Source organism: Mus caroli, unplaced genomic scaffold (assembly GCF_978045245.1).
Source record: "Mus caroli unplaced genomic scaffold, Mus_caroli_1 scaffold_3, whole genome shotgun sequence".
Classification (NCBI taxonomy): domain Eukaryota; kingdom Metazoa; phylum Chordata; class Mammalia; order Rodentia; family Muridae; genus Mus; species Mus caroli.
In genome coordinates, this window is record NW_028227258.1 from 25,674,867 (window position 1) to 25,693,191 (window position 18,325).

Below are 18,325 nucleotides of genomic sequence, written 5' to 3' on the forward strand. Positions count from 1 at the left end.
GTTCTGCCTTAGTCCTAGTAGTTCATACAACATAAACGCTATGTAACTATTTACTAAATAGATCGTTTAGGAATAATGGCAAGAACAGTAAAGTCTGTGCAGGTTCAATTCAGGCACTACTTTGTTTTGTTTTATGTAAACCATGTATTTTTTTCCTCCAATTTTTTTATTAGGTATTTATTTCATTTACATTTCAAATGCTATCCCGAAAGTCCCCCATACCCTCCTCCGCCCCTGCTCCCCTACCCACCCACTCCTACTTCTTGGCCCTGGTGTTTCTTCTGTACTGGGGCATATAAAGTTTGCAAGACCAAGGGGCCTCTCTTCCCAGTGATGGTCGACTAGGCCATCTTCTGCTAAAAATGCAGCTAGAGACACGAGCTCTGGGGGTACTGGTTAGTTCATATTGTTGTTCCACCTATAGGGTTGCAGACCCCTTCAGCTCCTTAGGTACTTTCTCTAGCTTCTCCTTTGGGGGCCCTGTGTTCCATCCAATAGCTGACTGTGAGCATCCACTTCTGTATCTTAATGGCATTCATTCCTCCTACCCGCCTCCTCAAAAAAATCTCTATTTACCCTTCCCTCTTCATATAAGCTGCTGTGAGCCACAGTTCGGTCTGAAGATGCGGATCCCATAAACACAGAAGCTGGGTGCTGAATAAAAACCTTGAAACATTCCACTGTCTACCCCTCAGATACATATTAACAGTTGGATGGTTGTATTTCTAGGCTACTTTTGGAATCTAGACACACATCACTAATACATACATACATTGCAGGTGTAATTTCTACCACAATGCAGATAGAAAAAAAAAAAAAAACACCACACTTTTATTTTTCACATTAGGACTTGAATTGTATTATGTGCCCCAGTCCTAAGATCCATTTGTTTGGTCTCTGAAGTTGTATCTATAGGTTTTGGGTTTGTGTTATAGTGAGTGTCAGGACTAAATTCACCTAGGACACCTCTACAGAAAGTGGTGGGTATCCCCATCCAGTGTTCAATGTTTCCTCACCGAGGTCTACCCATGTGCCTTCTCTAGCTTGTTACCACTGCTCCTCTGTGCTGTACGTCTGGAGACCAATCTCACCTGAATAACTGCAGTTGTCTCTCGGTTACCCAATTGCTGCCTCCATGTCTCCTATCCACTTATTTGTCACACATGAGTTGGGGTATTAATAATCAAATGGCAACAAATCATACTGACCAACTGCCTAACATCTTCAATGGATTCAGCTTACCAGACGATAGTTCAAGCTCTGACAGCCTTGCCAACATCCTAGCGATCTGACCACTATCTGTGCAACCCATGAAGCTCTGCCCCTCTGCCCACTTGGTCCAAGCTCATCTCTGTCCTAACATAAGTCACACTCCCACCTACAAGCCTTAGATATTCCTGTCTAAAATATCCTTCACAGATGTGTTTCTCAAGTCTGTGTTTGGGCTAGATTCTTACGGATATTTTCTAAATATAAAAGTTTATTCTTGTTGTCCCAATATATCACATAGGTCTTAGAATCTACAATTTCATTGTTTTTAGTACTATAATGTAAGTTGTATAAAAGTTTATTACTGTTGTCCAGGTTTTCATAAAAGTATCTGGAATATAATATGCTTTAAATAAACAGCCTTTGAATAGATAAATAAACATGACAGACCCCACACATTATGAAGTGAATCACAGAATCCCCCCAAATTTGTGTAAACAAATAATGAATTTCAATTCACCAGTTAGCAAATCAAAACATTTTCTTTATAATTATATAGTTAAATGTTAAAACAAAGTAGTATATATGATTGAAATTATATCAATCCAAACTTGCTCCCTCACCACTTAATAGTACATTTTGGAAAGCATTCCTGATTAGAATTTATGAATCTAGCTTCTTTTGAATTTTGAATAGTAATACAGTACATAATATGAATACTCTGTGTATGTTCATACATGAAAATGGACGGGAAGAGAAATGAAGAAAAGAATAGATAAATGGTAGGCAGAGACAGACAGACAGACAGACAGATATAGTTACATAAGAAAAGTGACATAATCAAATTATGGCAATTTAAAGTTCGTTAAAGGATCTTTTCACAAGAATGTAGCCAAGATATAAATAATGCAGGCAGGACAGAAGCCTGAGCATCATAACTCTGCTAGGTCCAAAGGAAAGAGGAGTCATAGCAGTTATAAAATCTACGAAGTCCACTGTGAGCAGGGAATTTCAAAGGGATCACTGTGGCCTGCTCTTCCTTAGTGTCTGTTCCTTATTGACCCGACTCATTTGCACAAGACAGTATGGGAAGACAAGCATTTACCTTTACATGTATCTCCAGGAGCTTTTCAACAAAACCCACCTAAACACACACACACACACACACACACACGCACACATATGCACAAGCACGCATGCACAAGCACACTGAATTTGTGCCCAATTTTTATACCACAGATGGTCTATGTAGGAATTGTCACAGCACAAAATTTCCTATATCAGATTATATGAAATTGTATAGCAAAGTATTCAACATAGCCCACAATGTATTTATAGCTGATCTCTAATTTTCTTCTAAATACTTTTAATTGAAAATAATTTTAAGATATTTATACATCTTGTGTGTTCTGAATATACCTTTATGCTAGTTGTTGAGCATACTAGACATGTAGGTTTTTGGTCAAAGGAAAAGTACCTTAGATTAAAAAAAAAGTTAATATGAAATTCAGATGTCCCTGACCAACCACAGGGTTCTGCCCCAACAAACAAATCATGAATTGAAAATACATCCCGTCAAAAATACGTTTAGCCAGCAGGGAGGAAGTTTCTCAGTCAGTTTGAGATTGATTTCTCTATGTCCTACAGCTGAGGTGTGTGGAGTCTTCAACAATAGTGTCTTAACATGTGGTTATAGAGGAAAACCAAGGGCAATCACAATATCCTGTGTTGTTTTCTGAGACCCCTGAATTCTCCCCATCAACAACTCATCGGGAGGTAACCCCATGCCTTGTATTGAAATTTTCATTTAATAACCTATGTTTTCTGGGAGCAACATTGTCCACCCAGGTAGTGTAATTCCATTCAAACTCTGGGGTGTGTGTGTGTGTGTGTGTGTGTGTTTAAAGTTGTATTTTGAGATTAGTTTCCAAAGTAGTGGACTTCCTTAAATATTTCCCATAGAACCTTAGTTCTGGTTAATCTATAAACTATTTCTTCTCTTCCCTACCCGCACTCTCACCTTTGCCTAGTTCTTTAGCTATCAATATTCCCTCTTTTCTTTCATTGCATATGTGTTCTACAATGTGAGATAACAGGACTTCATGTTCTTCAGACCTCTTGTTTTTGATTTTTGTTATTGTTGTTGTTTTGGATAGTCCTTACATCATGTTTTACTCACAGTCCTGCCTCCTCCCCTACTTAAACCTTTCTCCCTCTAATATCTAACTTCAATACTTTCATTTGACCTACAGTCTGCTAACCCACTACCTTAAGATATCCTGACTCCCTAATACAGATCACTTGCTTGTGCCCTGCCTTTCACTTGTGCTCCAAGTTAAAGAGACAAAACCAAAGGTCTGAAGTACAAGGTGTTCTGTAGGCTACCGGGGAAGAAAAGACACCAAGGTTCTTACTTAATACTGGACATGGCATTCTGCAAATAGTAACCTGACACTCACAACGTGCTTTCTGATGCAATAGTGGTGGGACTATCATGGAGGAACCAAGTTTCACACTGCGTTTGAGGCCTGCCCCACAGGAGGGAATTTCACGCCCTTTACTGAAATCCTGTACAGAAGTCTACAGGTAAGAGATCACAGGTTCCAGCTAGTACGTGAGATTTCTATATTGCTAAGTGTTCCAATTGTCTTTGAAATGCTTATGTGCATAGCGATAGACCTAGGCTTCTCTCAGCCTTTGTTGGGGAAGCTTCTTTTGTGTAGCAGCAGCAGGCAATGCTGTGGTGCATGACTGAGACTGAGTTCACAGCCCTAAAGGAACCATCTCTCCTCAAGCAGCACTCAGGGAAAGTAACGCAAGGGGAAGCAGAAAGGATGGACAAGCAGAAGGTTGAGGAGTTCTGTGAAATGCTGTCTTCTAGGCAGAGCACAGCAATCACGCTCAGAAATGTTCAGCAGTTAGGGTTACCTGTCCAAGAGGAAGCCAGCCAGAATTCTGACTCTGCTGGGTTAGGTCATTTCTAGACCCCGCCAGTTACTAAGGGCAGGAGGCACAGCTTACAGGAAACATTAGAAAATCCAGAGTTGTCAAAGGTTAAGTTTGGTTTTTTTCTTCTTCAAAGGAAGAAAATGACTGATACCTTTTCACCCAGAAGGCTGGAGTGGGTGTTGTAATAAGTGGGTGATCTTTTTAGCTCTTCTGTGGACCCAGTCTTCCTGAATTCCCAGTATCCTGACCATTGTTTATGCCCTGATCCTGAGCTTAGCCTCTCAGTGAATAAAACCGATCCTTATGACTTCGCATCCTGCAATAGAATCTAACCTTACGACTATTATAACGTCTTCTTCCTTCCTTGCCCCTTCCCCTGAACACTGTTTCAGTCAACGGAACTCATTCTTTTTTTTTTTTTTTTTTTTTTAAAGATTTATTTATTTATTATATGTAAGTACACTGTAGCTGTCTTCAGACTCTCCAGAAGAGGGCGCCAGATCTCGTTACAGATGGTTGTGAGCCACCATGTGGTTGCTGGGGAATTGAACTCTGGACCTTCGGAAGAGCAGTCGGGTGCTCTTACCCACTGAGCCATCTCACCAGCCCCCAACGGAACTCATTCTTATTGTAAAGGTCATGGTACTATACTCCTATTCAGGGAGGGTTCCAAGTTGCTCTCCCTGAAGCTTTGTTGGGATAATTGTCACGTGGAGACTTTTTTATAAAGTTTTACTGTGCATAAAGGCATAAGAAAAATAAATCCCAAGATCACACTCTGGAAGTTTTGGGCCCAGTGCCTTCTAACCCAAGTGGTACTGACCCAAGTTTCATTCTTCACCTCTCAGGAATCAGTTCTCTGCCATCCTTGAAGCTCACAGCGACCCCAACAACAGAGGAGCTAGAGGAGGAAAAAAATCATTCTTTTCTGAAGGTGTGGCCACTTATAGTTTCCTTATGCTCCAGTGTTCAGCCCTACACCCACATACATGTGGGCAGACTGAGAGGAGTATAAAAACAAAGACAGTAAAGGATATAAAATTAGAAGGAGGAATGTTGGGGAAAACACTGGGTGAACTGGAGGAGAAAAATGGGGTTGGATGTGATCATATTTCATTGTATATGTGTAGGAATTCTCAAAAAACAAAGAAAAAATTTGTTACACCAAATACTGGCTGTACAAAGGAAAGACTTGAATATACCCAGCCAACAATCAAAGAATAGTTGAGCAATAACTACATTGTGGAATATTGATGTTTATACTCGTGAGCATGCGGCTGTTAGAAAGCTGTAGCTCACAGCCCCACACTGTAATGCCTACCACTAGCAAGGCCATAGATCAAGATGCATGGCTAGAAATGCACTGCCTGTTACACTTGCAACACCACAAAGTCAAAAAGGTTATGTCAAGCCATACAGTGTTGGTGGTCACCCTCAGATTACTCCCAAATAACAATACACAATCACTTACTTTTAAGCTAACATCCATTTTATCAGCACTCATAGCAAGAAAAAGTAAAATCAATCATTTTAGCCCTCTACCACTTCTGTCTCCCTAAAGTTAAGTTTTCCCCTGGGTTTTATGGTTATTTCCTTATAACAACTTCTAATCCTATTCATACACTTGAGTTTACTATGATTATACATTTGTTCCTTCCTGTGACCTGTGTCCACAGAAGCTCCTCTACCCAGCAGCTTTTACTCATGGTGTGTACATTATTGTGATCATCCTCCACGAAACAGTCAGTTAATTTATACTATGAGTACATGTTGTATAAAGTCTGGACTTTGTACAACTTTTCTAATAGATTTTAATATTTTATTTTACCCAGAAGTTAATTTATTTTTCCTTATGGTTGAATCATCATGGTAGGTGTTGGTGCTGGCTCCTACCTCAGTTAAGAATGTTTATAGCCTTCTTCGATCTCAAATCAACCAGGAGGCAAAAGAGGCACAAACCTTATTTATTCACAGAACTTTTGCCTTCCCTCCCCCCAAACTATGGCTTTCTTCTCTCCAGTGTTCTAAAAAATCTGCCAACTTTGCTCCAAAATTATGGCCATAATGTATTGAACTTTCTGAGACTTATCTTTTCTCTGCCACCACATACTTACAGCTTTTGTGTGAAAGGACCCAGAAATCAAATAACCTTCTATGCAGATATGCCTCTCCCTTAATTTTCAACTTTTTCCCAAAAGCTATGTGTGCAAGGTACTTTTTAGATCACTCTATAACTGGCACTCACCTTGCCAGAAGTCACAGGTGTTGCCTATGGAGCAATCAGGTTTTCAGGAAACCACTGACTAAGACATATGTAGAATGCCTCCCTTATATGACTTAGATCTTTTACCTGCAGTTCCTCGTGACTTAACTAGTCTAATTTCTATTACATATTTCAACATATTTGCTTCTTTATTATATTCTCTTGTGAGATCTGCATCTATTATATATATATATATATATATATATATATATATATATATATATATATATTTTTTTTGTTGTTGTTGTTGTTTTTTGTTTTTGTTTTTTGTTTTTCGAGACAGGGTTTTTCTGTGTAGCCCTGGCTGTCCTGGCACTCACTTTGTAGACCAGGCTGGCCTCGAACTCAGAAATCCGCCTGCCTCTGCCTAAACTAAGAGTCAAATATCCTTGCTTCTTTAGATGTTTCAGTTTGTCACAGTAGATGTCTAAGAAACAATACAGTCTGGAGAAAATATTCCCAGGAAAGGGTATGGCTGTCCTACTGACAGATTCCTAAGAAGGTCTGAGTCAGTCTAAGCTGTTTTCTACACTGGGATGCACATCACCATGGCTTCAGTGAGAATCATCATCACCTCATGCATCAGGTATTTTGAGAGCAGCATCACAAATAAGTTGCTAGTAGGCCTGTGAGTCTCAGCACTTGGAAGACAGCTTTAGAATTCTCCTTACAGACTTTACAATTAGCAGTTGGCTGTGAGTTCTCAAACTTGCTTGAGATCATTCACTGCCTCACAGCCCTGCCACCAGCTTTTGTTGCACTAGGGAAACTAGCTTTGTGCACCAGGCTGGCCTCTTCCTCTGCTGTTGTTGACCGCCCTGCCCCCACCCCCACTTTTCATCCTTTTTCTTCTTCTCTCCTGTAGGCCCTTCTTAGGCTTTGGAGACCAGTTTCTGTGTTGTTAGTGGAGGCTTAGTGGTCTCCAAGGAATTTCAAATGTCCCTATAACTCATCAGCTCACAGAGGTAAGTAACATTTTACTAGGTCTGTGCGCCTTCAAGGGGTTCTCTACTCCTCTGACCTGGGTCATGTGATCATTTGGGGAAATATATAAGAACCAAGGAATTTATTTCATTTCTGCTATCTTCCCTCAGTCCTGGAGGCACTCGAGTTTGCTCACCTTATGAAACTCCTGCCAAAGTCCTGACTGACGGGTGAGACTTACACGACTCTGCTATTTCCAGAAGCTTCCCCTTCACACCAGGCTACATGGATTGCTATGAGTGTGGCTGGATTTTCCTTTCCCACTTATGAAGAATCTTCCATCCCACCAAAATAACCATGAAGAATTCTCCTGAGAAAGATTTGTAAATTTACACATCTAGAATGTAATGACCTCGGGTTTTTTGTTCAGTTATTTAAAAAATAATTTTAGAAATCCAAATGACCTATCTTATCTTGTTGTGTGTTGTCCCTGTTAGGGTAGAATGACCAGTTTCATGTGATAGCACTTTACACACATTCATTAGGTCATCTCTGTAGCCATAACTTTGTTTTGAAGCTGTAGTGGTGGTCACCATTGTAATTCCAGCACTTGAAGAGTGACAGAAATCTCTAGATGAAAGATTCAACACAGTCAGTCTCAAACACTAAGAACAGTGAAAACTTTACACTTGTTTACTTAACGTTTCTTTGCCTTGTTGAGGATTTCTTACGTGAGTACTGGATTTACATCATTTACTCCTCATACCTCGAACTCCTTCTATGCCCCCATACTCTTCTATTGTTGTTTCACACACACACACACACACACACACACACACACACACACACAAAGAGAGACAGACAGACAGACAGACAGACACACACACACACACACACACACACACACACACATCCCATATTGAGTTCATTTGGTTTTGCTCCTAAGAGAGGGTCTCCTCCCTAGAGAAGACTGATTTGTCCCTCTCAGCAGCCAGGGAGGCTGTCTTGTAAACTTGTCATCCGAATTAGTTTGTCAAGTGATCAAAACCCTATTATCAATCTGATTAAAGCATTAGCCTATTTATGAAGACATCTAAGTTAAGAATGACAAGTTCCACCAACAATGGAGTAGTGTTGGTGGGATTGCAAGCTTGTACAACCACTCTGGAAATCAGTCTGGCGGTTCCTCAGAAAATTGGACATAGTACTACCGGAGGATCCAGCAATACTTCTCCTGGGCATATATCCAGAAGATGTCCCAACCGGTAAAAAGGACACATGCTCCACTATGTTCATAGCAGCCCTATTTATAATAGCCAGAAGCTGGAAAGAACCCAGATGTCCCTCAACAGAGGAATGGATACAGAAATTATGGTACATTTACACAATGGAGTACTACTCAGCTATTAAAAAGAATGAATTTATGAAATTCCTAGCCAAATGGATGGACCTGGAGGGCATCATCTTGAGTGAGGTAACACAATCACAAAAGAACTCACACAATATGTATTCACTGATAAGTGGATATTAGCCCAAAACTTAGGATACCCAAGATATAAGATACAATTTGCTAAACGCATGAAACTCAAGAAGAATGAAGACCAAAGTGTGGACACTGTGCCCCTTCTTTGAATTGGGAACAAAACACCCAGGGAAGGAGTTACAGAGACAAAGTTTGGAGCTGTGATGAAAGGATGGACCATTTAGAGACTGCCGTATCCAGGGATCCATCCCATAAGCAGCTTCTAAACGCTGACACCATTGCATACACTAGCAAGATTTTGCTGAAAGGACCCAAATATAGCTGTCTCTTGTGAGACTATGCAGGGGCCTAGCAAACACAGGAGTGGATGCTCACAGTCAGCTATTGGATGTATCACAGGGCTCCCAATGGAGAAGCTAGAGAAAGTACCCAAGGAGCTAAAGAGATCTACAACCCTATTGTTGGAACAACATGATGTACTAACCAGTACCCCGGAGCTCTTGTCTCTAGCTGCATATGTATGGAAAGATGGCCTAGTCGGCCATCACTGGAAAGAGAGGCCCATTGGACTTGCAAACTTTATATGCCCCAATATAGGGGAATGCCAGGGCCAAAAGAATGGGAATGGGTGGGTAGGGAAGTGGGGGGGCGCTATGGGGGACTTTTGGGATAGCAATGGAAATGTAATTGAGGAAAATATGTAATAAAAATATTAAAAATTAAAAAAAAAAGAATGACAAGTTCTGGAAACAATTACTAGAACTTTAGATGATATGTTTGCTTGATAAGAGTGCCTTCATCTATATTTATATTTATCTATATTTGGAAAATACAAACCTAAGGACATTTAAAAATAGATAGTGTAGCACATACAAACTTAAGCTAGATCTCAAAGGATGTCAGAAGTCCAGTACTAGGATAGATCATCAGAGCATAGTAAAATAAGCAAGAATGTCCTAATATGGAGAACGCTGTTGGCTTTGTCTCCCAGAGTATTTCTCAACTGGATTGAAGGGAAGCACCAAATAGGACTAGTAGCTGGAGGTACTGAAATATTTCTTCTCATTTTCATTTTTATATGATAAAAAATAGGAAGAGATGGATTAGGGGAGTTGAGGATTGGTGGAATAACACTCAAAGATTTCTTCTTTGTCTGCTATGGATAATTCCCCAAACAAACAGAACAATTGCTTGTGAGCAATAAGAATAAGCTTCTGTAACAGAAATAAATCGTGGTAGTTGAGAATAAAAAAATGTGGTTTTGGAACTCTAAATGATCTGACACTTAAGGACAAAGCATACATTACACTAATTTATAAACATCCACAGGTTTTGTATACTCTACATATATGTGCAAAACAAGTGTGTAGGCACACACATATAGCACATAAAAAGAAATTAAAACAACATAATATTTTGCTTATTTATATGAATAATTTATATTTTGTGTCTATTCAGATACTGGCAGAACTAATAAGAATTCTAAAATTACTGAAAATGTAGAACTTTAAGTTTTGATTGAATCTTGTGAATGTTTATGGCTAAGTGTTGAAAGTAGCAGGTTAGTTCAGTGAAGCTCAAGGATGCCTATCAAACAACGGACTTGCTGCTAATGAACTCTTCAAGCTAATTCTAATGCATTTGCCACTACCTAGCTTGTGCAGTTAGCAGGGCATTGGAAGATTTTACTTCCATGTGTTCTCTCTCTTCTGTTTCCCAAATGCCAGTGCAGTAATTGTGAGTTAGGTGTTATGCAAAAATACCCAAATGCTGTTTTGGTTTTTTTGTTTGTTTGGTTGTTTTGTTTTGTTTTGTTTTGTTTTTTCTGCTTCCTGTCTGTGAGTTTGGCCTTTGGGGAAATGCTGCATTTAGATTACAGCATCCCCCCTTTAAGAGACATAGACAGAATACCAAGAGTTCAGAGGAGAGGCACAAAGATGATAAAGGCTCTAGGAAATAAGGCCTATGTGGGAAGGTTAGGGCAAGTGGACATGTTCTGTCTGGATAAAAGAAGACTGGGGGGAAACATAACTGTCGGCAGATTCATTAAGGGCTGTTATCAAGAGAAGAGGGACCAATTCTCATTAGTCAATGAGGACAGAACAAGAAGTAATAGGCTTCGATTCCAGAAGGGCAGATTTGGGTTAAATATAAGAATAACTTTATAACAATATGAATAGCTGGGAATGGCACCAGCTGTCACAGGAGACTGCAGGATCACTGTGGCTGGAGAAATTCCAACCGAATCCCCATGCCCATCGATCAGGCATGACTTAGTAATAATAAAATCAATCCCACTGTGATTCACAGGAATAGATTAGTGTGCCAGCATAGGTCCTTCCAACCCAAATGATTATATGATTAAGATACCAGCACCCAAGGGGAATCGATCTGTGCGTGAGGGAGGGAAGAGAAATTCTTCACAAGCTGCAGCTGTAAATCTGAAAATTAAGCAATCCAAGGATGTTTAGCTCAGGGAAAGCCTGAATCTGCTGAGGATCTATGGAAGGAGAGAGAATGTAATGGCACATCCCTTATTCTAAAATATGCACCTGACCATTGTCAAGACTTCGACTTAAAAATTGGTGTATATAACATTACAGATTTCCTGGTTAATATTCAGCTTGGATATATAGTAGTAATATTTCAATTTATCAATAGAAATTAGGAGTTTAATTTTTCTCATGGTATGAAAAATAAAGCTAAACAGAAAATTATATTTGTGAGGATAGTCTTTGCAGGTTAAATCAGGCTCTTTTATAAAGAATATGTTTAAGTAATATTCTGGCTCCATTCATACCTACGGGTTTTACTTGATAGGCATGAGACTAATGAAAATACAAAATCCATGTAATTCAGTACAGTGTGGATCAAAATTACCGATTCAATTTTTTTTTAATCTTAAAATTGATTTCTACATCTGTGATGCCCAGAGTGATTTTCAGCATTATCCAAAGCATGTTGTCTTTGTGCTCTGTGCCTCCCCACGCCGACCTTGCCAGCACACTGCAATAGTCGTTCTGGATCTCTAAAAAGGCAGTATTTAATTGTTCAGTTGTCTCCTCTCCCTTCCGTCCTTCTAGTTTGCCTATTTAGAAAGAAAACGCATTGTGTTATTTCCCCCTGCCTTGGTGGCATTATTAGTACTGACCTCACTCTCAGCGTGTACATCGCCGGTTGATCATCCCTACACTGTCATGGCAATGACGGATGATGGATGATGGATGATGGAGAAGCCTCCCATTGGAAGAAGCAAGGTGCACAGGCTGGAGTGATAATGAGGAGCCTAGCACAAGCCCAGCGTGCACAGTGGTAGGCATTTCCCCCTGAATAAAAACTCCATGTGTACTTCTCTGTAAACTGAGAGTCTACGTGGGAGGAGAAAGCCTGGACAGATGATGTTTTTCTGCTTAGAGACCTTTTATGTCTCCCTAAACATTAAAAACTAATGGATTCCTGGATTTAAAGCTTTTCCAAGCTTCTCGTTTCCATTTCCTTGCTTTATTATGGGGCCCATCTGTTGTATGCGTTTGTCTCATCCCCAGCCTCCAGGTGTCATCCTCCTGGACCGCTGAATGAGCCCCATTTTGTTGCTCTCGTTCTCGTTCAGCTCTAATTCACGTTTCATACTTGGCTAGACTAATCCCAGGAAATGCGTATTCCCCGTGTCACTCTTCCAATCAGGAGTTTTTACTTTCCTCTGTGGCCTCTTTAACACGGTTTGATTCCCTAACATGGTGTCCAAACGCACCTACTGTTTATGCTTTCGTATGTTTGTTCAGCTGTGAAGGGCCGCTCCTTCCTTATCTATACTCTGTTTTCCCAAGGACTCTGGTCTTTCAAAATATATTTCGGACTTTTAAAATATTTGCCCCTTGGTGCGAGATGCAAAATAAACAATAGGCAAGCTTGAGTTCAAGGTCCATGTGGGTTTATATCCACTAGCCATGGCTGAGGAGGAGTGGAGCGTTTTCTCTCTCAATTTCTTTATCAATTAAATAGGGATAGCAATGCCATTTCAGGCAACTATTGTGATGAATCAATGAGAAAACGGGCATGAGCACAGTACAGAGCAAGAAATCTCACACTTAGCAAATCAGCCTCAGTTATGTTGTCTTGATGGTAATACTTAAATAGACTTGTGGATTGAGTCCTGCTGACTGTGTGAGGCCTTTGAGAAATCTTCCTTCTTGTAATAGATGGTAGCACCATTACATGGTATCATGTATATCCTGATACTTTTTAGGTTTTGCCTACAGGAAAGATCACTCTTCTAGATATCATTAAGGGGGAAATTGTGCCTTAATCGGGATCTTAAACCACTTGTAAGTGAGACAACGTAACCAGTATTCAATGTACTTTTTAAATTAAGCAGTGGTTTTACATGTTATGACTAGTGCCTGGAAAGGTTTTGTACTTGCTTGGAATGATACCAAACTATGAAGAAATAAAAAAATTCTAATTCATTTAGGTGCACAGGGTAGAATCATGCAATTAGTCTTACTATTCAAACAATATAAAGTTATCACTAGTCTTGAGGTCTATTTCTATCATCACTAAACCTTTATTATTTTTCTTGTATCTTTTCACTTTGTTCTGATACAAGATCTCATTATCTAAACCTTGACTGTCCTCAAAATTATTATGACAACCAGGCTGGCCTTGAACATGTAGTCACATTCCTATGTTTGCCTCTTAAGTGCTGAGATTATAGGAATGTGCCATCATGTCTGGCTTCAATATCACCTCTCTCTCTCTGTCTCTCTCTCTGTCTCTCTCTCCCGCCCTCTCTCTGTCTCTCTTTGTCTCTCTGTCTCTCTCTGTCTCTCTCTTCCTTGTGTGTTGTGAATTCATATGTGCTCATGTGGATATGCAGATGTGCTCACTTGTAGGAAGGCTAGAGGTAGAGATCGATGTTCAATGTTTTTCTTAATTACTCTGCATACAATTTTCCTTTTGAGATAAGGTCTCTCATTGAAGGAGGAGCTACTCGTCTCACTAGACTTCCTAGCTAACCAGCCCTTGGAATCTGCCTATCTCCAAAACCGTAGGACTAAGGTTATAAGTATGAGGTCCTGTGGATTGAGAATCCAAACTGAATTACATGTGCTTGCACAGAAAGAACTTTACCCACTGAATCATGTTCCCAGGCAATGCCCCCCCCACACACACATGGACACACATGCACATACACACATACATAGTTGGAATTATATATTGGAATACATACATATATATAAATTATATATTCTATTTAGTCCATATAAAAGGCACACAATCATGGTATTTATTTATAATTCGTAAGCCTAGATTGGTCAGGTTTGAGCAATGTTAACTTATATTCCAGCCATATGTCTTTTGTTACTTGCTGTTTCTACTTGCCATGCGCTTTATGATCCATCTTCTCTCATGGCTACCTCTTTGTCTCCTCTCTCCTTCCCTCTTTGCCTTCTCCTGAGAACCCCTCACTCAATCCTCAAGTCCTGCCTTTCTCTCTCTACTCCACAATCACAGGCCTTAGCCTTTTATTGAACAATTAACTTGGGAAGCAAGGTTACACACAAAAAAATATGGTGTCCGTGAGAATTCACTACTCTTGGGGCAACCAGATTTTGGGGTACAGAGTTTAGCATTTGAATGCATAGCAGAACCAGCCAACCCCAACATATTTGCAAAGCTTAAAGCCTATGTTTGCATCCTAATTTAAGGAATTACAGTTCTCAAGTCTTCTGTTCACTTTGTACTATGTGTAACTGCACCCTTCGAATGGATTAAACGTTTCTTCATCTCAGAAAGCATGAGGTTTCTAGTATTTTCTTTTTATGATACATACCGTCTCTATAATTTTACAGGCTGAAAGTGTGCTTCCAAGCCTCCTTCCAGTACTTTATATAAAATGACCCCCAAAACAACACAGCATGATGAACTTTTAAATGTCCTCTGTGTATCGCACGCTCGATATTACTTCGCAGTTGAGAAAATGAAAACAAAAGTGGTGTAAAAATAAAATCAGTGTTTGATTATAATCAGCATATTAATAGAATGGTGATTTTGTTTTTAAGGTCACTGTTAATTTTAGAGATTATTAAATATATAAATACCATTTCTTCTATAGGATTACTGGTAATTCTATCGACCATTGTACAATATCTCCATCTGCCAGATTCTCCCTGTTACTTTTTCAACTCGTGGACATCAACATCAAAGGTTGGTTTTCTGACCAACCTTTCTCATGCATACACATGCATTTTCCCAGATCCTAACTCCTCTGCATTTAGCCATGTACCCTCTACCTTTATACTCCTATCTTAGGAAAACCCTCTTCTAACTTAAATTGCAGTCTCTCAATGGTAACTCTAGATTATTCTTTATGGTCAAAATCACCCTGTTATTTTATGATATGCATTAATAAAAATAGTTACTTCATGCACACAGTTGCTTAAAATATACTTTCTGCCGGGCAGTGGTGGCACACACCTTTAATCCCAGCACTTGGGAGGCAGAGGCAAGCAGATTTCTGAGGTCGAGGCCAGCCTGGTCTACAGAGTGAGTTCCAGGACAGCCAGGACTACACAGGGAAACCCTGTCTCGAACACCCCCCCCCAAAAAAAAAGATATACTTTCCATGTAAGATCAAGGAATCAGTGTGCTAGCCCATTTGCCTCTGTATCTCTAAGACCTGAAATATAGAAGATTTTCAGTGATGATATCTTAAGTGAATTTGAAAGGATTTCATTGAACTTTTGAACTGGGCATTCCCAGTGAAATATAAGGCTCCAAAACAACCATTTCCTTTATTGGTCACCATCTGATTGAAATATATATATATATATATATATATATATATATAAATTTAATATATGAATATATAAATATACATGTGTGCATGTTAAAGGATGGAGAGTATGTGGGGATAGGTGGGTGAGTACTTTTATAAAAGACTACTTAAAAATCTTGCTGAAACTATGCTAAAATAAATAAGATAAATGAAAAAAAATGTAACCAGCCAAAACCTACAAAACAAAATAAGAAAATACTTTGATTGTAGAAATTCACAAAGGAGAACTTAATTCATCCTAAACATTCTTTCCCTAATCAATGTAACTGTGGTAGAGGGCATATAATTAAAACGTTATGTTTTTTTTCTATTTACTTCTGTCAATAATGTCCTGGTTGTAAAATTCTTACTAGCTAACTTTTCTAAATTTGCAGTCACTATAAGTTGTAGTTTTGGTGCTTATAACTTTTGTAATCAGTATGATTTGGGCTACAATAAAAAATGATTTTCTGATCTATAGAACTAAGCATAACTCTGGTCCCTTCTGTATTAGTGAGGCAGGTGTGATAGGAAGGCACAACACCGAGATATCCAAGGGCCCCTAAGCATTTCTGCATTGTTTCTGGGACCAACTGACAAAATATTTTAGATTCAGTATTTTTAGTGTGATGTCAACTCTGGACATGTGATAAAGAATATGGTTGTGAGACAGCAAATAACCATGCCACTTAGACAAGTGTCCATAGATAATCATCAGTGACTACAGTTCTTCCTGGTCATCATTAGCCTTCCTGGCACCCTCACAGGGAGTCACATCCACTCAGTTTGCAAATGATATTTTCTTCTCTACACATTGACAAAATGGGAGTTGACTGGTGTATTTTAGAGATGAACCAGACTATGGCTATGACTGTCTTGATTAGATTTACCTTTTTCTGTGTCATCCTCTGTCTGTTGTAGTTGGTTACGATAATGTCCTTGGGAGGTACAGTGGCTCCTGTCCTGAGCCTTCCTTTATAAAAGATGCTTGCATTGGGTCACAGACTGAATAAGATACTCTGCCTGCATTTTTTCAGCTAAGTGCTTTGTTCATATTAAAGCTGAGCATGTGGTCACTACCTCTGCTTGTGTCATGGATTCTGCTTTGCAGCCTTTCATCAAGAAAGTCACTCTCTCTTCCTAACATCCATTATTTTAAAATTTAAAATCTATAATCTACCTTTTAAGCCAGTTGACATTGACACTGTTTCTACAAACTCATGCATGCACACACACACACACACACACACACACACACACAAGCTCTCACTCTGTCTTTCTCACTCACTCTCTCAGCTTCCTGAATTTCACTAAGTTTCCTCATTTCAATGACTGGATATTTACTGTACCTTGGTATTTTCTCTGATGCCATTCCTTCCTCTACTGGCCTCACACTCTGTGATCTTGACTATATATGGCCATACGTCTCTTCATGCTATTTATTTTCTGGAGAACCTTGTGTGTTAAGGATGTGGAAAAAAGGTAATTATTTAGCAGAAAGTACATATGTGCATTTTTTTTTTATAAAACCATCACGCTGAGTAAAATTGCTCAAACTTAGACTATTTTTTTCAATACTGTTTTTAAAACATCATACTTATAACTAAAAGATAGAATATAAATTATATTATTTATTCCATTTATGTTAATATCCAGTACAAATAAAGGTATAGATACAGTTTTTACTATTCCTAAATATCTTAAGTTAAATAATAAGGTGGTGGCCCAATAAGTTAACACAATGAGCGGTCAAGGTTACGTCACTAGTACCAAGTAGAGGATTTACATCCGTGGAGGGTGGTGATGCTGCTGTTATTAAAAATAAGGAAGTGATCAAACAATATCAAAATAGAGATTTACTAGAGAGTCAAGCATGTTTGGTTTGTCTCCAAAACCAATACGCTTTTCAATCCTCGCACCACTTTGAAATGAAAACGGAGCTAAGATCCACAGTCTGCTGGCACTGTGAACTAGAAGGTAAAACGGGCCTATTCACCTCAAGAATTATTTCCATATTCACCTCCATATTCTTGCATCTGTGAGGACTTGTAATGTTTGTTACTGACATGACCTAAGTACTCCTCCTTCCATGTTGCTTACCAACCATAATTCTACCATAATTCTACTCTGAGAATCAGAGACAATGCAAGGAATGTCGACATAAAAGAAACGGAAGCAAGATCATCAAGGAATCATCCTAACTCGTCCTCGGTTTGGTTTTCTGTTTTCTGTTTCAGATCCATGCCTCCCATGGTTCCCCTTCTGGGGTGTGTGCCTCAGCGGGAGCTCCTTTCCCCTTACCCGGCATGATTCAATTTCTACTGGAGAAAAACATCTTAGGGATGACATCTGTTGTCCATCCCTGTGAGCTCACATTCAGTGTTCACCAATGAGTGCTGTTCTGAGGAAGGGGCTCCCCAAAGCACAGGGAGATTACATCAGATTACAGTAATGCATGTCCTTTGCTGGAATTCAATAAAACTAAAAGTCTACATTAAAAGCAGAGTCTCTCATTAATGATACCAGAAAATGCTCACTTAAAAATAATGAAACAAGCAGGGCTGTGGTGGTACACGCCTTTAATCCCAGCACTTGGGAGGCAGAGGCAGGTGGATGTCTGAGTTGGAGGCCAGCCTGGTCTACAAAGTGAGTTCCAGGACAGCCAGGGCTACACAGAGAA

General features: G+C 39.4%; 1 long non-coding RNA gene across 1 annotated transcript; it reads right to left on the bottom strand.

The window, feature by feature from the left end:
• Positions 1 to 11,768: 11,768 nt before the first annotated feature.
• On the bottom strand, positions 11,769 to 17,727 carry LOC110290568 (uncharacterized). Its single transcript, XR_002377456.1, has 3 exons — positions 17,666 to 17,727; positions 16,995 to 17,100; positions 11,769 to 11,916 (listed from the first exon to the last, which is right to left on the bottom strand). It is a non-coding gene; the product is annotated as an uncharacterized LOC110290568 (long non-coding RNA).
• Between the last annotated feature and the right edge of the window lie 598 nt (positions 17,728 to 18,325).